Source organism: Henckelia pumila, chromosome 1 (assembly GCF_033568475.1).
Source record: "Henckelia pumila isolate YLH828 chromosome 1, ASM3356847v2, whole genome shotgun sequence".
NCBI lineage: Eukaryota > Viridiplantae > Streptophyta > Magnoliopsida > Lamiales > Gesneriaceae > Henckelia > Henckelia pumila.
The window spans coordinates 135,056,585-135,065,046 of NC_133120.1; positions in this window are offsets into that span (position 1 = coordinate 135,056,585).

Here is an 8,462-nt window from a genome sequence, read left to right on the forward strand (position 1 = left end):
AACGTGTCCGGAAAGCAGTCTTGGACACATCTGCATCCCTAACTTGCAGCTGATAATATCCAGATCGCAGGTCAATCTTGGAGAACACCGAAGCTCCCTGCAACTGATCAAATAAGTCCTCTATCCTCGGCAGTGGGTACTTATTCTTCACTGTGACCCTGTTGAGCTCTCGATAATCGATGCACAGTCTCATACTGCCATCCTTTTTCTTCACAAATAACACTGGAGCTCCCCATGGAGAAAATCTAGGACAAACAAAGTCTTTCTCTAGTAACTCCTGAATCTGTTCCTTCAACTCTTTCATCTCGGTAGGAGCAAGTCGGTACGGTGCCTTTGAGATAGGCATGATGTCTGGCACTAAGTCGATACTGAACTCCACATCTCTCACTGGTGGAATTCCTGCAACATCCTCCGGAAAGACGTCCGAAAAATCACGAACCACTTCTATCTCTGATAATGATCTGCTAGATGGTTCTAAGGCCGTGACAATACTCGCTAGAAAACCTCGGCAACCCCGTCTCAACATCTTCCTCGTCTGAATATAAGATATCACCTGAGGAATATCACTGCTCTGAGATGCATGAAAAGTAAACGGGTCGCCTTCCGACGGTTTCACTGACACTGTTCTCCGACGAAAATCAATCGAAGCTCCATTGACTGTCAACCAGTCCATACCCAATATCAAATCAAATCCGCTCAACGGCAAAACCACAACATCTGCACGAATGGAGTTCCCCTTCAGCTCCAACTCCAGCTCTCGGATGACACTAGAGGTAGTAATAATCTGTCCTGACGGCATAGTGACATCATAACCATTGTCGGCAATCTCAGGGGTAATGCCTATCCGTCTGATAAACTCCAGGGAGATAAACGAATGCGTAGCCCCTGAATCTAGCAACGCAAACGTGGAGTTGCCTCCAACTAGAATTCTCCCTGCACGCAGAAGAATCCCAACAATTTCATACCACTACTAAACTTTTCCCCAAAGATGAGTCACTAATAACCCTTAATTCTAATCACAAGTAAAATATGCTTCTTATTCTAACATGCAGATAGGTAACCCAAATAACAAATTATTCCACAACAAAAATCGAAAAAAATATTACCCAAAAGAAGAAATCATAAAATGCTAGGGGTAAGATATACCGGTGATCAAGGAGGTATCTGGGTCTGCCTCCTCAGCCTGCATCACGAACACTCTCCCTGTAGTGTTCTTCTTCCTCGGGCAATTGGCCATCTGGTGCCCTGGCTCTTTACAATGAAAACAGACGCCTGCTCCTAGAAGACATGGTCTCAGATGCATCTTCTGGCACTTCGGGCAAGTAGGATGTCCTCCAGTATTAGGGGCCCCGCCCCTAGGCTGCTGTCTCTGCTGCTGTGGCTTCTGCTGGTTCGGGCCCTTAGACGGCCCAGTAAACTGCTTCTTCGCAGGAAGCTGCGAAAATGGTCGCTGATACCCAGACTGAAACTGCCTCTTACTCTGCTGCTCCCTCTGGATCTCTCTCCTACCCTCCTCAGAACGCAAGGCTCTACTGACTGCAGCCTCATAAGTAGGGACATCCGCCAAGCGAATGTCATGCTTGATTTCTTCCCTGAGCCCCTCAATAAACTGTCTCATCTTCTCAGGTGCACTGTCAGCAATCAATGGCACCAGGTGACAGCCCCTCTCGAACTGTCGGATGTACTCCACAACGGTCTTGTCCCCCTGTCGGAGACTCATGAACTCTCGGATCATGCGGCTGCGCACGTCCTCAGTGAAATACTTGGAGTAAAACATCCTCCGGAAGTCTGCCCAAAGCATAGTAGTCAGATTCACTCCTCGTGATGCACTCTCCCACCATAAGTCTGCATCACCCTTCAGCATGTACACTGCGCACCTCACCTTGTCCGCATCAGTCAACCCCATATAAGAAAATATACTCTCCAAAGAACGGATCCACCCCTCAGCAACGAGTGGATCTGTGGCACCTGTGAACTCCTTCGGTCCCTTCTTCTGGAACCTCTCAGCCACGTCCTCATCATGGGAAAGTCTCGGACGCGCCGCCTGCTGCTCCAACCAAGCAGTAATCCCAGCCATCATGTTTGCATTGGCTTGCTCCAATGCTGAAAGAGGGTTCTGCGGTGGTGGGGATCCCTCATGCCTGTTAACTGGTCTCGGAGGCATTCTGCACCACCACATATTTCTTTACGTAAATCGCCATGCATAACTAAGTACTTAAAAAAAAAAATTCTGCTAACATAAATACTTAAGTCTTAAACATGCTACTACTAAATCATATTAAAAGCAATTAAAACTTACTGACCCATAGCGTGGATTTCTGAGCTCGCATAGCAGTGATGACCCCACCAAGAACGCATCTCTGATACCAATTGAAACGACCAAATTTTCTAAAATAACATATGCGGAAATTTTTTTTTTTTTTTTATCCTAAGTGAAATAAATGTACATACATGCCCATACATATATGCAGAACAAATAACAGATTTAAAAATAACTTAAATAAAATGCAACATTTTATACTTAAATATCTGAGTCAAACTTAAATAAAATACTGTCAAAACAATTAACTTAAAAGTTTGCATGCAATAAATTACTTAATAAAATAGTATTAAAATTTGCCACTGAAAAGACTTAAAAGAAATAAATAAATAACAGAGTTTAAAATTCTTAAAAATATTCATAATGACTCAAACGACGGCTGCGGGGGATCACTGCATGTCCGCTCATACGTCCTCGCCGCCGGTAGGTACTACATCTTCCTCTACGTACTCACCTGCACCATATAAGTGTAGTGAGCCTAGAGGCCCAACATGCTAACATAACAAGGATTAAAAATAATTTAAATCACTGAAGTACTAATACATAACATATACATGAATGAGCATGCTTAAAAATCGTGAATCATAACTTAAAATCTTGCTTAAACTTGATCTTAAATATAATCATATAATACATACATAAACATTGTTGAGCATACCGTTTTTCTAACATCGCATAGTCATATCCATAGTGTAACCTTAAACTTAAATGGTTCGACTGATCAGTCTCTTAAAACCAACGTACGCGGCGGTGACGAATCACCTCTTGCTGGTAGTAAACTACCCTTAAATTGACAGTAAACTGCTCTTAACATGTGGGGGCTTGCCCCCCCTTAAATTGTCACACTACTTCAACTTCCAACATAAAATTATTTTCTTGCTCAACCTTAAACATTAAATCATGCCATAAAAATTATTTCATGAATGTATGTACTTAAATAAAAAATGTGTGTCCTTCATATATATTTAATTTAATTTTTATACTAACATATAAATACTAAAATAACTTTCATGCATAAAATAATTAAATATATAATTAGGACACATGCAATTTCTCATGATTTGTACTGAACTGCTGGCCCTAAAACTCAAGCCCATTTTCTTAAATTCTGGCCCATTAACACTGAGACTGACCCATTAACATACTTAAGCCCATTAACACATTTCTAAGCTCAATAAATCAATTAAATCCCATTAGCACATACTTGGCCCAATAACAACTTAATCTGACCCAATGGGCCCAAAAGCCCAAAGACTGACCCAATAACTTCCATGGGCTCCCAAGCCCATAAAAATTATCGGGCTAACTTAATTTAATTTAATTAAGCCCAATAACAATTAATTTCAACCCAAATAATTAAATGAAACCCAATTAAATTTTGGGATTTAATTAGGCCCATTTAACACTTAATTAAACTTAAAACTTAAAAATAAAAATACCCGAGCCCGACTCACTTAACCCGGACCCGAACCCAACTAACATAACCCATGACTTTCCAAACCCGACCCGGACCCAACAACCCGACCCGGATCCACTCTAACCCTAAACCCGATCCCCCCTTTCCCCTTCCCTACGCTATCTTCCACAAACCCTAATCTGCGCACTCTTCCCCCCATCTGCTATCTTAGCTTCGCTTCAGACCCCCTATGGCCCATACCACCAAAACCACTCGACCAAAGAGGACCTAAGGCACCCCTCGAACCTAACCCAGCAGACCAGAACCGTCCCATGCCATGAAAACGTGATGAACATGTCAACAAAACAAGAAGAAACACATAAGCCGAAGGGAGAATCATTCAAATCTTGCATGAACTCATGAATATCAGTACCAACCGTGAAGAATCTGACAAAAAAAAGTTTTATATAGCTTATATGGTGTAAAGAAAAGATTTCGACATGCCTTGTTAATATAACGAAGATTATCGCGTGAACGGGGGCTCCGGGACGACGAACGGCCAAGAACTCACAAATTCCTTGAAGGATCGGCTATGGAGGACTTGTTATTACTGGAGAATGGCGTGAAAAGGTTGAAGAAAAGGTGGAGGCGGCTGATGGTGATGGTTGTGGGGTAGGAATTTAATTTAGGTTTAATAATTTTGGTAGATAATATTTTAAAATATCTCAATAAATTAATATATAAATATTATACCTTAAATATAAAGTTTTAAACTCCAAAAATATTTAAAAGTCTGATAACACAGCCAAAATCCCAAAATATAATATTAGGAAATTTTTAAATATTAATAAAAGTCATTAAAATGAATTTTTTGGCTAAAAATAAATCTTTAAATAAATATATAAATAAATAATAAAATTTTCTTGACAGAACACCTTAAAATATTATTTTAAGGCTCATAAAACTCATAAAATATTTTTGGCTAAATAATTTGGCGTTTCGTCCGTCCACGGTCCCGTCTACGCGATCAAAACCAATATTTCCTTAAAAATCTAAAAATACTATAATTGCGGGTTAAATGATAAAATAAATTAAATCATGCATATAAATCACATAATATCACATAAATACATTTAACCCTTAATTAAAAATTAATTTCTCCTAATTATGCATGTGGATTTACGTTTAAAATTTCCGGGTGTTACAGTCGGTGCTCTGCCTTGACCTGTTGACACACCAAACATCTCGAAACAAACTGATAAACACTGCGTTTCATTCCCTTTCACCAGAAACGAGTACGTAGATCCTTGTACATCTTGTTGCTCCTAGGATGAATACTCAACTTAGTGCGATGCGCCTGAGACAAAATCTCCTCTCGCAACTCTACATCCTGCGGAATCACAAGCCTACCAGACAAACACAGAAAGCCATCTGACTGATAATGAAATCCAGACGAGCTACCCTCGTTAGCTAGACGAGCTAAATGCTGGGTCTTCGAATCAGACATCTGAGCATCTCGAATCCGCGAATACAAAGCTGGCTCAGATAATATCGCAAACATCTGGATACTCTGCATACCTTTCTTATGCTTGAAAGTATATCCTGAAGTACAACAGTCACTTATCGCACTAGACATCGAACAAGTCTGGAGTGCGGATAGTCGCACCTTGCGACTCAATGCATCAGCGGTGAGATTAGCAGCTCCCGGATAGTACTTAATCTCGCAATCATAGTCCTTAAGCAAGTCCATCCAACGTCTCTGCCTCATGTTCAACTCCGCCTGAGTGAACAAATACTTGAGACTCTTATGGTCGGTGAAGATCTCAAATTTCTTGCCATACAGATAATGACGCCAGATCTTCAAAGCGAACACAATGGCTGCCAATTCCAAATCATGGACTGGGTAGTTGTCCTCGTGAAGCTTCAGCTGTCTAGAAGCGTATGCAATCACATGCCCATTTTGAGTCAGGACACAACCTAACCCCTGAAGAGAAGCATCAGTGTACACCACATACCCTCTAGATCCTGACGGTAATGCCAACACCGGCGCAGAAGTCAACCGCCGTCGAAGCTCATAGAAGTTCTCCTCACACTCGGAGGACCACTCGAAATCCACACCCTTGTGGGTAAGCTGCGTCAAAGGTCGAGCTAGCTGAGAGAAATTCAGAATGAAGCGAAGATAATATCCTGCTAGACCCAGAAAGCTACGGATCTCAGCAACTGTCGTCGGACATGACCAATTAAGCACCGCCTCAATCTTGCTTGGATCAACAGAAATCCCCTCCCTGGATATGATATGGCCAAGAAAGACCACTCGATCCATCCAAAACTCACACTTGCTCAGTTTGACGTATAACTGCTCATCTCGAAGAGTCTGCAGTACCAACCGCAAGTGAGAAACATGCTCTTCCATATTACGCGAATACACCAAGATGTCGTCAATGAAGACCACGACAAACTTGTCCAAATACTCCCTGAAGACACGGTTCATCAGGTCCATGAATATAGTCGGCGCATTAGTCAAACCAAATGGCATCACTAGAAACTCGTAATGCCCATAGCAAGTACGGAATGCAGTCTTGGCTACGTCCTGATCTCGGACTCTCAACTGATGATACCCATATCTCAAGTCAATCTTGGAGTAAACTGAAGTTTCCTGCAGCTGATCAAACAAGTCATCAATACGAGGCAAAGGATACTTGTTCTTTACAGTGACTCGATTCAGCTGCCAATAGTCAATGCACAGCCACATCGACCCATCCTTCTTCTTTACAAAAAGAACAGGAGATCCCCAAGGAGATATACTAGGACGAATGTACCCCTTGTCCAAAAGATCATGTAGCTGATTCTTCAACTCACGCATCTCTGACGGAGCCAGACGATACGGTGCTCGAGAAATAGGCGAAGTACCCGGCATCAACTCTATGCCAAACTCGACTTCCCTAACAGGAGGAAAACCCGGAATCTCATCAGGAAATACATCTGGGAATCCATCCACAACAGGAATACTCTCTATCCCAACGCTCTAAGCGGACAAATCAACTGGATAGATAAGGTAGCCTTTCCCGCCAGCCTCTAGAGCTCGGCAGGCTCTCAAAGCTGATACCAAAGGCATCGGGGGTCGCGCTCCCTCTCCATAGAAAAACCAGCTATCACTCCCATCCGGATGAAAGCGTACTAATCTCTGATAGCAGTCCACTAAAGGTAGTCAACATATCTATTCCCAGAATACAATCAAAGTCGTCCATCGCAAGAACCATGAGATTCGCTAACAGAATGTTCTCCTCGAATTCTAAAGGGCAACCCATCACTAGACGCTTAGCCAAAGCAAATTGGCCCATCGGAGTAGAAACAGACATCACTACATCTAGTGCAATGCATGGTAACTTATGCCTCTTAACAAAACGTGCAGAAATGAAGGAATAAGATGCACCAGTGTCAATAAGTACAAGAGCAGGTATACCATAAAGAAGAAATGTACCTGCAATGACTTTCTCATTCTCCTTCACTGCTTGATCATGTCTCAGGGCAAACACCTGGCCAGAAGCTCGTGGCCTCAAATGAGAACTCCCAGCAGGCTGTCCCTGCGACCTCTGCTGAACGATGGCCTGAGAACAAGATCCTGAACCAGAACCAGAACCGCCTCTCCCAGATAGTGGACAATCCCTCCGGATGTGACCCACTTCACCGCAACGAAAACAAGCTCCAGAAGCTCTACGGCACTTGTCGGATGGATGGTTCTTCCCACAGTGATCACACTTGTCCTTCTTTCCGAAACGGACAACACCAGCAGAGCCAGAGGAAGAAGAAGTAGATCCAGACTTCTTGAAAGATTGGGCATGGGAACCCAAAGAACTAGCAGGTCTCGACTGAGAGAAAGACCTATTTCGTCGAATGCTATCCTCTGCCTGGTGACAACGGCTCACCAAACCCTTGTAGGACATGTCATCACCAACCACCACACGGTCATGGATCTCAGGGTTAAGGCCCTGAAGGAACAGATTATACTTCATCTCGGAGCTGTCGGCAATCTCGGGGCAATAGGATAGCAGATCAAAGAACTTCTGCTGATACTCATCAATAGACATGGCTCCCTGTCGCAGACTCAGTAGCTCGCCCGCCTTCGACCGACGGAGTGCAGGAGGAAAATACAGCTTCTGAAAAGCTGTGCGGAACTCGGCCCAGGTGGCCACTCCTCTCGCCGCAACAAAAGGTGCAGAAGTAAACCTCCACCACCTGCGCGCACGTCCATCCAGAAGATAACCAAGGGTCTCCATCTTCTGCTCCTCGGTGCATTGGAAAGTCTGAAAAGTCATCTCCATGCGGTCTAACCAGTTCTCCGCATCCTCCGGAGACTCACCTCCAACCAAGGGCTTAGGCCCCATCTGCAAGAATCAACGTACATTGAAACGGTCCTCATCTCGATGACGATGGCAGCGTTCCCGACGAGGCTCCCGATCGGCATCATCCCAACGCCCACCAATACTGCCATGAGAACTCTGGTCATCACGATCTGCCATCTACAAAATTAACCTAACGGTTATCTTATGTAGAATCTAAATCCCAATAATATTTTGCATGCTCTGATACCATAAATGTAGTGACCCTTACCTGGATCACCTATTAAACAGAACTTAGGCATGCAATTAACTTTATTAAATGGATATCAGAATAAAACTGCGGAAACCATAAACATTATACAATCCCAAGGCAAGGAATCTGTAAATACCCAAATATTATACAACC